Source organism: Hypanus sabinus, chromosome 31, assembly GCF_030144855.1.
Source record: "Hypanus sabinus isolate sHypSab1 chromosome 31, sHypSab1.hap1, whole genome shotgun sequence".
NCBI lineage: Eukaryota > Metazoa > Chordata > Chondrichthyes > Myliobatiformes > Dasyatidae > Hypanus > Hypanus sabinus.
The window spans coordinates 37439348-37458517 of NC_082736.1; positions in this window are offsets into that span (position 1 = coordinate 37439348).

Genomic DNA, 19170 nt, shown 5'->3' on the forward strand with positions numbered 1-19170 from the left:
TAATGTTTTTTCTATCCATCCTTATATTGTTTTCAACTTTGCTTCCATACTTAAACTTTTGCGTCCATATGATTTTGTTGGATGCTCTCAGTAGATTCTGTTTCAAAGCTTCCCAATCATCTTTCCTCACGCTCACCGTTCCTTTGTTGTTTCCGCTTTTTTTCCTTCTACATTGACTGTGACCTTCTTCGTCAACCACGGGTGTACCATTTTACCATGTGAGTATTTCTCTGGTTTTGGACTACATCTACTCTGCACCTTCATAAGTTTCCCCAGAAACTCAAGCTCTGATGTCCTGCTGCAATCCTGCCTGCGCTTCTTCAACGTTACTTTGGCCAAATCCTCTTTCACAGCTGTGAAATTTCATTCACTCCACTGAAATACTGCTATATTTTCTCGCTTTCAATTTTCAAGCTGAACTCAATTTTTATCGTGAATGCTGCTTCCGAAGTGTTCCTTTAGCTTAAGCTCCCTACTCGCCTCCCCTTCATGACAAAACACAACAATCCATTACAGTTGATCTCCTCGTACGCTCAAAGACAAACTGCTCTAAAAAGTCACTCTCTTCAGATCCATTACCAATATGATTTTCCCAGTCTACGAGGTAAAATCTTCCAGGGCCATCATAACATTGCTGCCTTGACACGCCTTTCGGTTGTCCGTTTTATTCGGTAATCCGCCGGCCAGCTACTGCTAGGAGGCCTGTATATAACTGCCATCAGGGTCATTTTTCCCTTGAAGTTTCTATCTCATCAGAGACGCTTTCAACATTTTACTATCCTATGTCACACTTGTCTCAGAATTTGAAGCCATTCCTTAGAAGCAAAGATACGTCAACTCCACCGCTTGCCTTCCAGTTCTTCTGATGCAATGTTTTGACTTGGCAAATCTGCACCCAGTACCACCATCCCTCATCCACGATTCAGTGATTGCCATTACATCGTACCCGACAATCTGTAACAAGATCATACAACTCAACCACAAGCCTCTGAACTACTGTGAGTATTCTGTAGCTCAGTGTACCAATATTGTTGTGGGAAGATTTATCAGAGTTGTCCGGAGTGGTTTAAATTAATATGCAGAGGAATCAGAAGTAGGAAGATAGAGCTGAGAATAAGGCAGCAGTGTTTTCAGTAAACGATGGCAGAAACATGAATGTAAGGAGGAACAAGCCAATAATTGGGTACAAATGCAGACAGAGCAAAGACTAAAATTGTACTTCAGAGACATAATTTAAAAGGGCGAAGAAAACAGGACTGAAGGTGTTATATTTCAATGCCCCTGGCGTTCGGGATAATGTAGACCAACTCCTGTCTTAATTAGAGATTGTTCGGTATGATTTTACGGGTATCACTAAGTCGTGTCTAAAAGAGGGCCATAGTGTAGATCGAAAGATCGACAGACATACTTTGTATAGGGAGGACAGGCAGAAAGTTCAGTGGTGTGGCCCTGTTAGGAACAGATGGATCTAGATCTTCAGAAGGTGACATACAGTGAGAGAATGTTGAATCTCTGCGGGGGGAGTTAAGAAATTGCAAGGGTGAAATATAAAACATATGGGAATCATACCGTGGACACCGAATAGCAGCCAGGATTTCAAACGAAGCTGGAAAAGTCATGTAATAAGGGTAATTACACATTCGTAATGCATGATTTCAATATCCAGGAGGATGAGGACAATCTGTCTGGCGTCGGATCGCAAGAGCGTGACTTTGTTGAAAGTGTGACGGGAGTTGAGAAGCTTGGCCATATGGATATATTCCAGATTTTTGTGATCAGCCCAGATTAAGAATGGCATCTTTGGTCCCGCCAGCCAATGCGTCCACTTGCTCCAGAGTTACCTTCAGAGCCAGCAGCTCCTGGTTTAGGACATCGCATTTCCGTTCCGTGTGAGTGCGGCGGTGAGAGAAGAAAGTGCGGGGGTGTACTTTCTCATCCTTGGCCGAGCGCTGAGACAGAACTGCTCCTTCCTTCACCAATGTCAGACGCATCAACCTTCACAATGAACTGCCGGTCTGTGTCGGGTTGACTCAGGATGGGGGCAGTGGTGAAACGTTCCTTCAGGTCAGAGAATGCTTTTGCAGCAGCAGGGGACCAGGAGAATCTGACAGCTGATGAGGTAAGAGCAGTGAGTGGTGCAGCCATTGTACTGTAATTTCTGATGAAGGGGAGATAGAAATTTACTAAGCCGAAGAAGCGTTACAACTCTCCTCTGTCGAGGGTTGTGTCTATACGACCACCGCCTTGATCTTCTGTTGGTCCATCTGAGTGGAACCAACTGATATACGTCAGAAAGGAGACGATATTGCGACGAAATTCACATTGATCAGCCTTCACAAAGAGTTGGTTCTCCAAAAGGCGCTGGAGAACCCTGCGGACGTGAGCTGTATGCTTAGCAAACGACTTCGAAACAAATGAGAATGCCGTCGAGATGCACAAAAACAAATTGGTTCAGTATGTCGGTAAGGCGTCATTTGCCAGGGCTTGGAAGACGGCGGGGGTATTGCTGAGACTGAATGGCATGACCAGATACTAATAATGGCCTGAGTCAGTATTGAAGGTCATCTTCCACTCGTCCACTTCGCGGATGCGGTCAAGATGATAGTCGATACGGAGATCAAGCTTGGTGAAAACTGAGGCTCCTTGAAGCAGTTCAGTTGTGGAGGCCATGAGCGGAAGAGGGTTACGGTTCTAAACAGTGACTTATTTCTGTTCCCGGTAACCAATGCATGGACGCAAGGTGCCGTCCTTCTTTTCAACAAAGGAAAAACCGGCACCAGCAGGGCTGACTCTTGAATGTACATATTCGTGGCTTCTCTTTCAGGTACAGACAGCGAATACAGGCGGCCGCTTGGGGGAGATGTGCCAGGCAAGATGTCAATGGCACAATCATACGGGCGATAAGGCGCCAGGGAAGTGGATCGGGACCTGATGAACAGAGCCTTGATGCCCATGTATTCAGGATGGATGGCACTAGGGTCCGGAAATGACTCGAGGGGATCTGGCAGTGGAGACAAAGGAGTCTGGGAATGGCCGAGGTAGTGGGAGTGACGGAATGGGCTCTGGCCTACAAAGTTGGTACTGTGGTAGTCAATATGGGGCTTGTGTTTAGCTAACCAGGGATAGCCCAGAACAATAGGAGCTTGAGGAGAGTCAATAACATAAAGGGTTATCTGTTCATTATAGTTGCCGGATAAACTGACTCACCGGGGCTGTGACATGGGTGATGTTATCCAGACTCTGACCGTTCAAGGCGTTGGCCATTAATGGTGACTGGAGAGCAGACGTGGGTAGTTCCCACTGGGCAGCCAAGCCGGAATAGATTAAAAAATCATCCGTAAATGGCGGAGACTGCTCGTCGTTGGACGCCACACTCCAGGTAAGCAGGTATGAAAGAGAGTGATGTCGAGGAGGGCAGGACAGGGGTCACGCTCACCGGCAATCCTCGTCCTGCTGGTGTGCGCTTGGCTTTTACTGGGCAGATGGAGATGAAGTGGTCTGGTTGGCCACAGTACTGCCAGGAGCGGGTGTTTGTCTTGCTGTCGGCGTCAGGCGCGTAGGGTCAACATGCACAGCGGAATCCGGAAATGTAGATGGAGGTAAACGACAGGGCAAAGTAGACAGACGAGGAGCTTGCAACTCACCCAGTGCCCCTAAAGACCCTCTGGAACCCCTCCTTCGGCGGCGCTGCTGAATGCAAGCATCAATACGGATGGCCAAATCCACCAGGGCTTCAAAGGTGGAAGGAAGGTCTCGAGTGACCATCTCATATTTGATGACTTTGGGAGACTGTTCAGGAAGGAGTCGTACTGTGCCTCCGAGTTCCAGCCGCTGGAGGTGGCTAGGGTCCTGAATTCTCTGGCGTAATCTCACACCGATCTGCGCGCCTGGTGCATGAGCAGCATTTCACGGGCAACTTCTCTCCCAAGTTTGGAGCGATTAAACACTTTGCTCATCTCCTCAGATAGTAACTGAAAAAAACAAAGGGCTCAACGGACAGCCTTTTCTAGTGCCACGTTGAAGCTTAAATGGTTTGGTTTTATGAGAATTAGTGATAACCCTAGCGGAAGGAGCTAAATAAAGTAATTTAATCCATTGAATGAAAGCGGGTCCAAAATGATCACACCTGAAGCAACGAAATCCAGGAATATTTAGTTGCCAATCACAACCCTCCTGCAGCCATGTTTCACTAATAGCTAAAACATCATATTTCCAGATATCAATCCATGCTCTGAGCTCGTCCATCTTTCTTACAATGCTCCTAGCATTAAAATAAATGCATTTAAGAAATTCTCCACCTCTTCCTCTCTGTTTATGTCTAACGATGCAAACAACTTTACTATCTTCTTTTTCTTCCTTCCTGCATACATCTGTTCCTAAACTCTATTGCCTCTCTCCCCGCCCTATATGTATTTTGAATCCACTGGACTCTCTCTAGCAAAATTACCGGCAAGAATATTTGTCCCCCTCCAGTTCAGATGTAAACCGTCCCGCAGGAATAGGTCCCACCTTCCCTGGAAAACTGCCCAGTTATCTATAAATCTGAAACCATCCTTCCTGCACCATGTCTTCAGCCAAGTGTTGATCTGCGCTGTTCTACTATTTCTGAACCCGCCTGCACGTGGCATTGGTAGCAATCCTGTACTTGCTATCCTAGAGGTCCTGTCCTTCAACTTAGCGCCTAATTCCCAAAACTCACTTTTCAGGCTCTCCTCACTCTTCCTACCCAGGCCATTGGTCCCTACATGGACCACGACATCCAGCTGCTCACCCTCCCTCTTGAGAATACTGAGAACTCGATCCGAGATATCGCGGACCCTGTCACTAGGGAGACAACAGACCATCCGTAATTCTCGATCACTTCCACAGAACCTCCTGTCTGTCCCCCTAACTATCGAATCCCCTGTCACTACTGAAATATACAACTGCAGATGCTGTGGATCAAAGAATACGGACACAACGCTGGAAGAACTCAGCAGGTCAGGCAGCATCCGTGAGAAAAGAGTAGCCAAAGTTTCGGGCCGAGACCCTTCATCAGGACTGGGGTGGGGGGAGAGAGGGCCGAAGCCCAGTAATAGAGATAGGGGAGGGGGTAGGGCCTAGTGGCGGCAGCTGGAAAACCAATCAGAGGAAAGATAAAGAGGGAGGGGATAAGTATGAAAGAACTGTAGAGATAAAGAAGCAGAAAGTTGAAAGGGGGAGAGGCAGAGGGACCTGGGATAGGGGGAGGGGGAGTGAATTACCGGAAATTTGAGAATCCAATATTCATACCGCCAGGCTGGAGGCTGCCCAGATGGTAGATGAGGTGTTGCTCCTCCAATCTGAGTTTGGCCTCATCATGGCAGTAGAGGAGGCCATGTATGGACACATCTAGATGGGAATGAGAGGCAGAGTTGAAGTGGGTGGCAACCGGGAGGTCCTGTCTATTGTGACGGACGGAGCGGAGGTGCTCGATAAAGCGGTCCCCCAATCTGCGTCGGGTCTCGCCAATGTAGAGGAAGCCGCACCGGGAGCACCAGATGCAATAGACGACTCCAGCAGACTCGTAGGTGAAGTGTCGCCTCACCTAGAAAGACTGTCTGGGGCCCGGAATGGTGGTAAGAGGGGAGGTGTGTAGACAGAGCTTGCATTTGCGCTTGCAGGGATAAGTGCCAGCTGGGAGCTCTGACTATCCCTGATCAGACCATGATTCTCTAAATGCCCATAGATCCTATCTCTAAGAATCTTTTCCATTAGCTTTCTCACCACAGACGTAAGGTTAACTGGTCTATAATTACCCGGACTATCCCTACTACCTTTTTTGAACAAAGGGACAACATTCGCCCCCCTTCAATCGAATGTGAACACTATGTAAAGCTTAAATGTCCCCTTTACGTTCCGGTGCAACCCGACCTTTTAGTACAGGTCATACTTTCCCCCCGAAGAGTCTCCACTCATCCAGGGATCTGAAGCCCTGCCCCCTATACCACGCTCTCAGCCACACGTTAATAAGCATAATCATGCTACTCTTCCACTCGCTAGCACGTGGCACAGGCAACCTACTGAGATTACTACCTTTTCGGCTTTCTACCTAACTCCCTGAATTCTCTCTTCTGGACCTCCTCCCTTTTTCTACCTATGTCTTTGGTAACAACGTGTACCAAGACTTCTGGCTGTTCACTTTCTCCCTTCAGAATACTCTGCACCCCATCCGAACCATTCCGTACCCTGGCACCTGCGAAGCAATACACCATGCGGGTATCTCTATCAGGCTGACAGTTCCGCTTGCATGTTCCCCTCAATATGAATTCCCTTACGACTGCTGCATTCCTCATTTTCCTCTTTCCCTTTGGCACCACGGAACCAGGCTCAGTGCCAGAGACCCGATCGTCGTTGTCGACCTCAGTCAGGTCATCCCCCTCAACCACATTCAAAACGAGATCTAACGGATACTGAGGAGGATGACCACAGGGGTGTTCTCTATTGTCTGAGCTCTTCCCTTGGCTTCCCTGACTGTCAACCACTTATCGAACTGCTGGTGCTTCGGAGTGACTAACTCGCTGTAGCTCCTCTCTATCGCCTGTCCCCTCTCCCTAACGAGCTGCAGGTCATCGAGCCGCAGCTCCAGATCCCTGAAGCGCCGGTGACACCTTTTTGATGTACAGTATTTGCATGCACTGTTTTTTGCACTTTATGCAGTCCTGGGTAAGTCTGTAGTCCAGTGTATTTTTTTCTGTGTTCTTTTTTACGTAGTTCAGTCTAGTTTTTATACTGTTTCATGTAACACCATGGTCCTGAAAAAAGTTGTCTCGTTTTTACTGTGTACTGTACCAGCAGTTATGGTCGAAATGACAATAAAAAGTGACTTGACTTGTTATGCCTTTGCAAACAAATGAAACTGCACACGTGCTCAAACACAACACTTTATTAGAACTCGTAGAATTTTAATACAGAAAGAAACACACGTGTCTACAGAAGTAGCAGTAGATAAAACAAAAAAATTATCATCCACTAAACAAGCCGATCATAGTGTCGGAGGAGAACCACAGATACGAAAACGTCACGCAGATTTGTCTCTACCCCTCGCGATATCTCATTCGCTCTCCCCTTTGCTCGCACTGCCTCCTTCTCGGGCACAATCCTTCCCGAAGTCTCACTCGCTCTTCCTATCTCTCTCTCCCTCATTCTATCTCTCTCCCTAGCTTTCTGTCAGTCTCTCCCTCTTTGTCACTATCTCTCTGGCTCTCTCATTGTGCCACCCTTCCTTTCTCGCCCTCTCTCACACACACAATCAATTTATCTCTATACCTCTCAGCAAGCAGCAAGTGATGATAATGGTACTTTCCCTTCGTTAATAAAGAATTTAAAACTCTGTTGCCGAAAGGTAGTTCAAGGTGGCAGAGGGAAGGGGAACCTACTGGTAGAGAAAGAGGAGAAAAAGAGGGTGAAGGAATGGAGCGGGGGTTATCGCGGTTTACAACGGAGCAGGAGTGGTTCATACAAATGTAAAAGATACTCCAAAATCAGGCAGTCTTGACAAATCGGGAAACAGGATCGCCTGAAGCTTCAGTTTAACAGAGCTGGACATGAAGTGCAAAGTAGAATGGTGAGGCCAGTGATGCCATCGGGATCAGCTGTAAACAGTTGTTTTGTAGCTTTCAGGCAACATATACAGATTAAAAAAAAGAGTAAACACCAGACAGGAATCTGAGGAAATCTCTCTTCCCGAAAGGTCGATAGTTTACCCTTTTCAAGAGATGCTGCCTGGCTTGCTAAGTTCCTCCAGCAATTTGTGTGAGGAAAAGCGTAAACAGTTAACGTTTCGACCGAGACCATTCATCGGCATCTGATTGTGTGTGTGGTGTTTTATAATTCGAGCATCCCGCGTTTCTTCGGTAACTCTGTTCATCATATTGTTTCCATTTACCCACAAGTGGGGGTTAGAATAGGGAGCATGAAGGCAGCTGAAATGTAATACTTTACAGGATTTATTTCTACCGTTTCAAGAGCTTCCAAATCCCATTCAGTGGGCATATTACCGCATTCTTTAGTTCCTCACGGAATTTTCTCTGAGTCAGGGCGTAAATACACGTGTTAGTGCAGGAACTGAGAACCTGCAGTATTCCCGATGTCTATAGATAGAAAATACCACCATTGTTCCCCACAACAGTATGAAACTACCGGTTATGCTGAAGAGCAAAACGATGGATTTGCGTCGATTCTCCATTTCCAGGTCCTTGTCATTCTCTCCACTCTTTTGTCCCCGGAGCCCCCTGCGGGCTCGACTGGCCGCTAGAAACCGCCTGACAGTCACGATGTTGAACAGCAAAATCAGATAGAATGAGACACAAGGGGTTAAAATGCGGTCAAACATTTCAAATGCCGCCCATGCGGAGGAGTTTGTGTAGCTGACTGTATTAACACAAAACCAGGGAACACCGTCAATTATTTCTCCAGGCTTGTCTTTAAAGCCCCAGGGGACAGTCTCCAAACAGGTCAGCACACTCACAGTCCCGATAACCACAGCCGCCGTTCTCTCGGTGCAATATTTTGTTTTCAGCTTCTCACAGCAAATAGCCACAAATCGATCGACGGTGAACGCGACAGTCAGCCAGACTGAGGCCGCCGTGCTCGCATACATCAACCACAGACCGAGTCTGGAAAGATTGAGGAAAATAAATCCCAGCAGTCATTCTCAACAGCGGATCCGAGATAACGAACAGGAGATCGGCCGCTGCCATTCCCACCAGGTAGCAGGGTTAGGGTTAGAGAGACCGCACTTTCCCCGGGAGAGGATCACAATCGCCACCAAGTTCGCTAGAAGAGAGACGGGGAACAGTAAGTTGAGGAAATTCTGAACAGATGCCAACATAGCAGTTTGAAGGGATCCTGTGATATTTCTGCTTTATTACTGCATTTAGCCGCGGGATGATCCAGAGAGAGAAGGATTTTACACGATGAAATAAAGTTAAAATGATCCGAATGCAGATTCCTCCGTGATCACCGAAATGTGAAGCGGCGGCGGAAATCTAAAACTGGGTAACTGCCACTTCAGAGTCAATAATGAATGGAACATTTTCTACCGGAGCCTTCCCATTTTCGTCTGAGTGAAAGACAATAGACAGCAGGTGCATGAGTAGGCCATTCGGCCCTTCTATCCAGCACCGCTATTCACTGTGAACATGGCTGATCATATACAATCAGTACCCTGTTCCTGCCCTCTCCCCATATTCCTTGACCCCGCTGTCTATAAGAGCTCTAACTAACTCTCTCTTGAATGCATCCAGAGACTTGGCCTCCACCGCTTTCTGGGGCAGAGCATTCCACATATCCACCACTCTCTGGGTGAAAAAGTTTTTCCCCAGCTCTGTTCTAAATGGCCTACCCCTTTTTCTTAAACTGTGGCCTCTAGTTCTGGACTCACCCATCAGCGGGAACATGCTTCCTGCCTCCAGTGTGTCCAATCCCTTAATAATCTTATGTTTCAATCAGATCCCTTCTCATCCTTCTAATTTCCAGTGTGTACAAACCCAGTCGCTCCAATCTTTCAACATACGACAGTCCTGCCATTCTGGAGATTAACCTGGTGAACCTATGCTACACTCCCTCAATAGCAAGAATGTCCCTCCTCAAATTTGGAGACCAAAACAGCACACAATACTCCAGGTGGGGTCTCACCAGGACCCTGTACAGCTGCAGAAAGACCTCTTTACTCCTATACTCAATTCCTCTTGTTATAAAGGCCAGCATGCCATTAGCTTTCTTCACTGCCTGCTGTACCTGCATGCTTGCTTTCATTGACTGATGTACAAGAACACCTAGATCTCGTTGTACTTCCCCTTTTCCTAACGTGACTCCATTTAGATAGTAATCTGCCTTCCTGTTCTGGCCACCAAAGTGGATAACCTCACATTTATCCACTTTAAACTGCATCTGCTATACACTGGCCCACTAACCTAGCCTGTCCAAGTCACCCTACATTCTCATAACATCCTCCTGACATTTCACACTGCCACCAGCTTTGTGTTATCGGTAAATTTGCTAATGTTACTTTTAATCCTTCATTCTGTACCTGTCAGTCTCTGGTACAGTGTGAGAGTGTGGGGTTCATTCTGTACCTGTCAGTCTCTGGTACAGTGTGAGAGTGTGGGGTTCATTCTGTATCTGTCTGTCTCTGGTACAGTGTGAGAGTGTGGGTTTCATTCTGTCCCTGTCAGTATCTGGTACAGTGTGAGAGTGTGGGGTTCATTCTGTACCTGTCAGTATCTGGTACAGTGTGAGAGTGTGGGTTTCATTCTGTCCCTGTCAGTATCTGGTACAGTGTGAGAGTGTGGGTTTCATTCTGTCCCTGTCTGTCTCTGGTACAGTGTGAGAGTGTGGGGTTCATTCTGTACCTGTCAGTCTCTGGTACAGTGTGAGAGTGTGGGGTTCATTCTGTACCTGTCAGTCTCTGGTACAGTGTGAGAGTGTGGGGTTCATTCTGTATCTGTCTGTCTCTGGTACAGTGTGAGAGTGTGGGTTTCATTCTGTCCCTGTCAGTATCTGATACAGAGTGAGAGTGTGGGGTTCATTCTTTACCTGTCACTCTCTGGTACAGTGTCAGAGTGTGGATTCATTCTGTACCTGTCAGTCTCTGGTACAGTGTCAGAGTGTGGATTCATTCTGTCCCTGTCAGTCTCTGGTATAGTGTCAGAGTGTGGATTCATTCTGTCCCTGTCAGTCTCTGGTACAGTGTCAGAGTGTGGATTCATTCTGTACCTGTCAGTCTCTGGTACAGTGTGAGAGTGTGGGGTTCATTCTGTCCCTGTCAGTATCTGATGCAGAGTGAGAGTGTGGGGTTCATTCTTTACCTGTCAGTCTCTGGTACAGTGTCAGAGTGTGGATTCATTCTTTACCTGTCAGTCTCTGGTACAGTGTCAGAGTGTGGATTCATTCTGTACCTGTCAGTATCTGATACAGTGTGAGCGTTTGGGGTTCATTCTGTACCTGTCAGTCTCTGGTACAGTGTGAGAGTGTGGGGTTCATTCTGTATCTGTCTGTCTCTGGTACAGTGTGAGAGTTGGGTTTCATTCTGTCCCTGTCAGTATCTGATACAGAGTGAGATTGTGGGGTTCATTCTTTACCTGTCAGTCTCTGGTACAGTGTCAGAGTGTGGATTCATTCTGTACCTGTCAGTCTCTGGTACAGTGTCAGAGTCTGGATTCATTCTGTACCTGTCAGTCTCCGGTACAGTGTCAGAGTGTGGATTCATTCTGTACCTGTCAGTCTCCGGTACAGTGTCAGAGTGTGGATTCATTCTGTACCTGTCAGTCTCCGGTACAGTGTCAGAGTGTGGATTCATTCTGTACCTGTCAGTCTCTGGTACAGTGAGCGTCTGGATTCATTCTGTACCTGTCAGAGTCTGGTACAGTGTGAGAGTGTGGGATTCTTTGCATTTTGTTCCATAACTCTGGCATTGAATCGCCATTTAAAATTATCTACATTTTAGTTGCAACTAGTCATTTTGAACTACCGCCAGCTGATACTAAAATCTATTCTAGAGACTGAAAGTTTGTATGACGCTGGTTATATTGTATTGTTGCGTCAAATGTCATTGAGTAGGGAACGGGACCATCGGCCCACAACACATTTGCAAACAACTGATAATTTATTTACACTATTGGAGTCTTTTTGATTTTGTCAGTCACCAAGGGTAAAGGGACACTGTACTGAGCCAAAGCGAAACAAATGACGGGCAGACTGTGAATACGAACCAATGGCATATCCTGTGCAATGATAAAATGGGGACAAAAGTGGGAATACCTCCTCCTAATGTTAATGTCGATGTGACTGCATGTCTCCGTGGTGTAATGACCAGGACTATCCACAATGCTTCACATTTGGCCAAACTTTGATGAGGGTAGGGCAGTGGATCGTGTCTGCATTGATTTTATTAAAGCGTTTGGCAAAGTCCCTCTTGGGGGGCGAATTCATAAGATTACAATGCATGGCGTCTGTAGCTAATTGGATATAAAAGTGGCTTGTGAACAGAAGAAAAAGGGTGGTGGCTGAAGGGACTTATTTGAGGTTTTTCACAGGGATCTGTGCTGGGACGTCTGTTGTTTCCGATGAATATAAATGAGCTGGATGCGTTGGTTATTTATCGATGATAGGAAGATTGGTGGACTTGCGTGTAGTGAAGAAGATTGGAAGAGTGTACAGCATGATATAGTTCAGTTGCAAATATGGGTTGAGAAATGGCTGTCATAATTTTACTCAGATAAATTTGAAGTGTTGCTTCCCGAGAGGGCATATGCAACGAGATAATACACTGTTAACAGTATTTCTGCGCATGACTCCACACTCCTATACTGGTTCAGAGACTGACAGGGACAAAATCAACCTGACAGTGAACCCCACAACTCTCGCTGTACCAGAGCCTAGGAGATACAGGAGGAATATCACTATCCTGCATCTTACGGATCTGTTTCTGGCTGTGCTCTGCCTGCTTGCCGACCTATCTATCTGTCCATCAGTCTCAGTCTCAGTCGCTCTCTCTCTCTCTCTCTCTCTCTCTCTCTCTCTCTCTCTCTCTCTCTCTCTCTCTCTCTCTCTCTCTCTCTCTCTCCCTCTCTCTCCCTTCCCCCCCCCCCTCTCTCTCTCGACTTTCCCTCGTTCCCTTCCAGCCATCTTGCATCTGCTCATCTGCCTATTTCGAGTACTGGAGTACTGTTGTTATTATTTAACCGGTCCACCCGCTCCTTTGAAGATTGAAATTTTCTTCACAATTTCTTTTGACATTTAACAGATTTGAGATGCCCATTAAAGACTGTTATACCAACAACAAAATGCTGGAGGGACTCAGCTGAGTTCCTTGTGTTGCCTTGAATCTCCAACATCTGCAGAGTTTCTCGTGTTTGGACATTAGCACGTGCTCATTTGAACATTTCCATCCTGTCTTCGGTCTCTCTATTGTATCTTAGTTCGAATCTGTGTTTGTATGTTTTAAATTGTGTTCACTTTACCACTTACAGCTTCCATATATACATCTTTACGTTACGTCTCCGTCTAACTGACCAACGTGCAATATATAGTAACCCTAATAAACATTATGTACAACAGTACTGTTAACATAACATGGAAATGCAATTGTACAAACTTTTTTCTGTGTCTGTATGCATGTGTGTGTGTGTGTGTGTGTGTGTGTGTGTGAGAGAGAGAGAGAGAGAGAGAGAGAGAGAGAGAGAGAGAGGGAGCAATCAGCTAGAAGCTGAAGGACTGAGGGACAGTTCAAAATGGGAAACTGCAAGGACCGAAATGAGCATCGAAGAGTGTCGCTGGTCTGCGTCCAGAGATGGAAAATTAGCCAACCCGAAGATAAAGTGTGTAAACGTAGCTGTTCCGCGACGAAGCACATTTTTTGAAGTTAAATCTACCGGCCTAATTCCACCAGAGACACTGCTGAGGCAATGCCAAATAATTTTGCTGTACTTGTCTCCAATCGACTGAATATTTACGTTTAGAGACAACTGTGTTGGATTAAAATGTTTGTTCAAGCAACTGTAAGGAATAACGTTACCGAGTTGAACAACCATATCTCTAGAGACAGATCCTGTGTATAAATCAGGGCCGCTTCGAATGCACTTGCTGCCTGCTGGAGGTGTGAATACAGGAGCAACAGAAATCATAGACTCACACTGACATGGGGTATCCTGTTATCTGGCGAATAGAAGACGTTTACTATCCTTTTATTTCAGCCTTTGGAATTCCCGGTAAGCCGCAGTGTAAGCAGCCGTGAGTGGGAGTTGAAGTTTAATTGCAATGTTCTGATTGATTCTGCCGCTGGCTTAGCTTGTCACCTGTCCTGTCCCAGTATTCCACATTTCAGGAATGGAGTGGAAGCACCGGGAGTATAGATTGAATTGCATTCAATCGACTTTATTACTTACATGCTACATATACATGAGGAGTATAAATCTTCACGTTACGTCTCCATCTAAATGTGCAATGTGCCGTTATATTAATTTATAATAAGTATTAAGTATAACGCGATAGTCAATATAACATAGAAATACAGTTGCGTCAGTGTGCATTAATCAGTCTGGTGGCCTGGTGGCAGAAGCTGTCCCGCAGTTTCTTCGTCCTGGCTTTTATACTGCGGTACCGTTCTTCGGATGGTCGCAGATGAAACAATTTGTGGTAGGGGTTACTTGGCCCCCAGTGATCGTTACGGCCCTTTTTACACACCTGTCCTGAAAAGTAGGAACATCACATGTACAGATACGCTGGGCTGTTCACATCACGCTCCGCAGTCCTGCGAGTGAAGGAAGTAGAGTTCCCATACCTGGCAGTGATACCGCCAGTCAGGACGCCGTCAATATACCCCTGGGGCATACCAATCTTCTTCAATCGTCTGAGGAGAAAGAGGAAGGGATTTGGATCTGGAAACGAACGGCTGCAGGAATTAGTCGAATTGGCCAATTTCTGAGGAACTGAGCGGGTCAGGCAAATTTCTTCCAGCGGTTTGTGGGATGTTTGGGTGTCCGTGCTTTTGCTTTTGCAGCAGCTGTACTGCATTTGCAGATATTGTGTTTATACTGTCCGCGGAGATAATACCAAGTGATTGTCTGCTTTGTGTATGAGCGGGTTCCTGAGTTGGGTGCAACTATCAAACTATCGACTAGAAAAAAGCACTTCAGCAAATGCGAGGAGTTCCGTGTCGTAAGACGAAACTGTTGCGGGTTTTTGATAAATGCCTGCGATATGACTGAATATAAAGCAGTTGAGGGGCAACACAGAGTCAATTAACACAACCCAGGTGGCGCTTCTATAATATCCACATCTCACACCTTCAGAGATATCTGACTACCGCACCGAGTTTTCTGCCGGACGATGTATTCCTCTCTCCTGCTTCCCTGTGATGCATTCAGTGGGAGGCGTCATGTCTGTCTGTGAGGTTGTGCCAGACGGTGCTGTATCTATTGGAGCCAGTCAATGTTCCGTTGATAAGTCAGTGAGGTGACAAACTCTGGGAGAGGAAACAAACTTGAGGAATGCACGAGGCACTCAGCCCCAAACAGGTTGTATAGAAAGACAAACTAGTTAACAATCGGGTCAGGGTCTCTCTGAAAACAGTTCTGAGAGATACTTCATTCTGCTTCGCCTGGATGAGTGTTTCATTTCATCCGAACAAGACGCAGAAGGTGCGGGTAGAAAATATTCATCTAGCGTTGACTCTGAAGAGGTCGTTAACCAGTTTTAGCTTTTCGCTGCCGCCTCACATTTCGGTCATCAGTAAGGAATCGGTATTCAGATCATATGGACTTCATTTTACACCTGTTCCCGCCAGTTCTGCGCCTTCTCTCGACCGTCCCACCTCTAAATGCAACAATAAACTGGAAATATTGCAGGATCCACTCAAACTGCTGCATTCGCTTCTGCTCAGTACTTTTCTCAACTTTCTCTTCCCTGTCTCTCTTCCAGCGAACTTGGTGGCGATTGTGATCCTGTCCCGGGGAAGGTGCGGTCTCTCCAAATGTGTCAATCGCTACCTGGTGGGAATGGCAGCCGCCGATCTCCTGGTCGTTATCTCCGATCCGCTACTGAGGTGGACAGTTTGGATTTATTTCCCCCGATCATTCCTGCGAATCACTCCTCTGTGCAGACTCGGTGAATGGTTGACATTTGCGAGCACTGCGGCCTCAGTCTGGCTGACTGTCGCTTTCACCGTCGATCGATTTGTGGCTATTTGCTGTGAGAAGCTGAAAACAAAATATTGCACCGAGAGAAAGGCGGCTGTGATTATCGGGACAGTGAGTGTGCTGGCCTGTTTGGAGAGTGTCCCCTGGGGCTTTATACACGAGGCTGGAGAAATAATTAATGGTGTTCCCTGGTATTGTGTTAATACACAGAGCTTCAGAAACTCTCCCTCATGGGCGGCGTTTGATATGTTTGGCCTTATTTTCGTTCCTTGTGTCCCATTCTTCCTAATTTTGCTGTTCAATATTCTGACTGTCAGGCGGATTCTAGCGGCCAGTCGAGCCCGCAGGGGGCTCCGGGGACAAAAGAGTGGAGAGAACCCCAAGGACCCGGAGATAGAGAACCGACGCAAATCCATCGTTTTGCTCTTCAGCATTACCGGTAGTTTCATATTCCTGTGGTTAACAATGATGGTATATACTATCCACAGGCGGATTTTAATGAGTTTTCCTAATTCTGTCACGGATCCCCGTTACATCGCGGGGCACACATCAGAAATGCTGCAGATTCTCAGTTCTTGCACTAACACGTGTATTTACGCCGTGACTCAAAGTAAATTCCGAGAGGAACTAAAGAATGCGATAAAATTCCCACTGAATCGGATTTTGAATATCATGTAACATTGGAAGCAAATGCTATGAAGTATTACAATTCAGCTGCCTTCTTGCTCCCTATACTACACCCCATTTGCAATGTAATGAGCAACAGGGTTACAAAACAAATACGAGCATTTCTGCAGATGCTCGAAATATAAAACACCGCACACAAAAAATCAGATTCCGATGGACTCGCGGCCAGAAACGTCGGCTATTTACTCTTTTCCTCTCACAAAATGCTGTAGGAACTCAGCATGCCAGGCTGCATCCATGGAAAGGGAAAACTCACGAAGTTTCTGGCCGAGACACTCCGTCAGAGTACGGTTTACTCGTTTCCATTTTGTGGGTTTTGCCATGGAGTTACAAAGCATCTGTTTACAGCTGATCCGGACGGCATCACTCATCAGTGGCCTCACCACCGCAGAGAAATCCCCTTTGTGCCTCACGTCCCGCCCTGTTAAACTGAAGCTTGGGGCGAACCTGTAAGTCCTGCATTTGACAAAACTGACTGATCTGGTAGTATATTTTCTTTTTTTCTTTTTTGAAATGTTTTATTGAGTAGTTTTCAAATGATTACAGAAAGAAAGAAAAAAATTATCAACCGTTCCCCCCTCCCCTTAACCCCTCCCCCCTAACATTTCCCGAAAGAAAGAAAGAAAGAAAGAAAGAAAGAAAGAAAGAAAGAAAGAAAGAAAGAAAGAAAGAAAGAAAGAAAGAAAGAAAGAAAGAAAGAAAGAAAGAAAGAAAGAAAGAAAGAAAGAAAGAAAGAAAGAAAGAATGAATGCCTGGATATCGGAAGATCCCCACGTGCTCCATGGAGTTCATAATAGCTTTAGTATATATATTTATTTCTTTCCCCAAATAACCAGTAATTTTATCTTCGCACCTATATATTTAGTCCTATTTTTTGTAAATAAGGGCGCCAAATTTTCAGAAATGTTTCATAGTTATCTCTTATATTATAAGTATTTTTTTCAAGTGGAATACAGCTAATGATTTCATTCTTCCGACGATCTATACTTAAATATGAATCTGATTTCCAAGTAACTGCAATAGCCTTTTTTGGCTACTGCCAATGCAATTTTTTATGAATTCTTTCTGATATTTATTCAATTTGGGTTTCGGTTTTATCCCTTCAATATCGCCTAATAAAAATAATATTGTGTTATGTGGAAGTTGTGTTCAAATAATTTGTTCCAGTAAAACTCTTACATTTGCCCAAAAAAGTTGAATTTTAAAACAACACCAAGTAGAATGTAAAAAAGTACCAATTTCTTGATTACATCGGAAGCATTGATTAAATAAATTTGGTTTTAATTTATTAAATTTTTTGTGGTGTAAAATATAATTGATGTAAAGAATTATATTGCACTAATCTTAACCGGACATTTGTTGTATTTGTCATACTGTCAAGACATAGTCTTGACCAACTTGTTTCTTCAATTTTAATATTCAAGTCAGTTTCACATTTTTGTCTTGACTTATGAATTCCTTGTTTAATTGCCTGCTTTTGAATCAAATTATACATACAAGAATTTTTTTTTAATTTTTCCTTTTTGAATTAAAGTTTCTATTTCATTAGGTTTCGGCAATAACATTGTTTGACCCAGTTTATCTCTTAAATAAGCCCTTAATTGGAAATAGCAAAAAAGAGTGTTGTTTGATATTTTGTATTTATTCTTTAATTGATCAAATGACATTAATATACCTCCTTCAAAACAGTCTCCTATATATCTAATCCCTTTTTGAAACTAGTTGTATAAAAGTTGGTTATCCATTGTAAAAGGAATAAGTGTATTTTGAATTAAGGGTCTGTTTGCTAATAAAGATTTCCTTATCTCATCGTCAACATTTATCTTATTCCATAAATCAATCAAATGTTTTAATATAGGAGATTCTTTCTTTTCCCGTATCATTTTAGATTCCCACTTATATATAAAATCTTCTGGTATATTTTCTCCTATTTCATCGAGTTCTATTCTAATCCATGCTGGGTTATCTTCATCAAAAAAGATGTAATAAATCTAAGTTGATTTGCTTCATAATAGTTCTTAAAGGTTGGAAGTTGTAACCCTCCTAGATCAAATTTCCATGTCAATTTTTCCAACGATATTCTTGACATCTTACCTTTCCAAAGGAACTTGCTCACACACTTATTTAACTTTTGAAAAAAACTTCTGGGGTAGTTGCATTGGTAGTGTTTGGAATAAATAATGTAATCTAGGGAATATATTCATTTTTACAGCATTTACTCTGCCTACTAATGTTATTGGTATCATCATCCATTTGTCAAGATCTTCTTGAATTTTTTTCAATAATGGTAAATAATTTAATTTATATAAATTCTTTATATCATTATCAACTCTTATACCTAAATATTTTATAACGTTTATCGGCCATCTAAATTGAGTTATTAATAGACATTGACTATAATCTCCTTTAGTAAGAGATAGAATTTCACTTTTATTCCAATTTATTTTGTAGCCTGATATTTTTCCATATTCTTCCGAGCTAGAAGATAATTTACGTAGCGATTACAATGTGAGGATGAGAGGGGGTCAGCGTGCAAGGGATGGAGCGAGACAGAGCGTGACTGAGCGAGAGACAGAGAGAGAGAGAGAGAAAGAGATTGATAGATATATTCGACTGTGCCAACACGGAACGACCCTGGACAAAATGCAAGCGAATAACGGATGATTTAGGAGAAGTTGTCTTCTCGAAGGACAGTCTGGGAGACTGCATAAACAGAAACAGACACATGATAATTAACGCAACAGTGGATGTTAATGTTGAAATCACGAAAACGGGAGGGTCTAAACAAACTCGAAGGGGAAGATTATTATTTATATAATTAGAA